Here is a 1,185-nt window from a genome sequence, read left to right as displayed (position 1 = left end):
AATCTAAGCTATAGCAAATGCTTTTCAGCAATTCAAAAATTATGGAAGAAAAAAGTTGAACACATGCATCTGGTTGGCAATGCCAATGATGGCCCAAATCTTTCGCAATCGAATGAGTTTCTCAAAACAAAATAATTATACGCAAAACAAATTATTCAAAGGAAAGAAAATAGCTTAACTAGCTGCGGCAAAAGCGGAGAGACCTCAGACCTATCGATAAGACTCTAACCATGCATATGAGACGAATGTATAATACAAAAACAACACAACTTTGTGTTTTCTTTTTTCTTTCTATTTAGGTTAAAACAATAGAAACACTCTCTTGACTCTCTTGTTACTATAGAAGAAACCCACAAGAATATCTTTTCAAAATTTTATTGTTATATAATGGTACGATATACAGTATGTTATATTATAACAGGAGTTGGTGAATAAAATCTGTTTTAATTATTAGGGACCTAATTATATTAAAGAAAATTTTGGCATTTAGAGAATAGTGGGGGCTTAGGTGAACATACAGCAAAGCAAAATTCAAAAGTAGGAATGATTTTAATGTAGAAAATAGAATTGGAGCTTTTGCCTTTTGTGTGACTCATTGTCACATATCATTCATGACAAAAAAAAAACCATCATGTGACCGCTCTCTTCTGTTCACTCTTTAATTAGCTTTTCCTTTTGCCTTTTGCTGTTTTTACTTGAACCATTTCTTTCATTTCTTTCTCTTTTTGTTAACTCCTAGAGAAGTTTCTCCGACCTGACCGAAACAGCGATGGATACAACAAATTTGGCTATAAATATGAGGGTTCAGACATGAACATAACTGTTATTTTTTTTTATTTTTCTTTAAAATATCATGAATTTTATATTACGAAAGTTTAGTTATTTGGAAACAGCACGCATCCGGATATGTATAATCGAAGATGATTAAAATACCACTCCATATAATTAAAGAATTTCATATCTATGAGAGGAATGGTTTCGGTTTGTTTTGTTTAGTCAAATTTTTTTTTAAAAAAATATATTATAGTTTCTTTGAAATAAAGGGTTTAGTCAATGTCTTTTGTTTGTCTTCCTTTTTGACTATAACTTTCATAGCGTCCCGAATCCCTAAGCTCTTTTATATAGGGATAAACATGTACTCCACATCTAAATAAGCTAGTAAAGTAGTAAGTAAGTTTCAGTGAA

Source organism: Camelina sativa, chromosome 17 (genome assembly GCF_000633955.1).
Source record: "Camelina sativa cultivar DH55 chromosome 17, Cs, whole genome shotgun sequence".
NCBI lineage: Eukaryota > Viridiplantae > Streptophyta > Magnoliopsida > Brassicales > Brassicaceae > Camelina > Camelina sativa.
The sequence above is the reverse complement of the archived record's forward strand: the minus strand, read 5'-3'. Positions refer to the sequence as shown.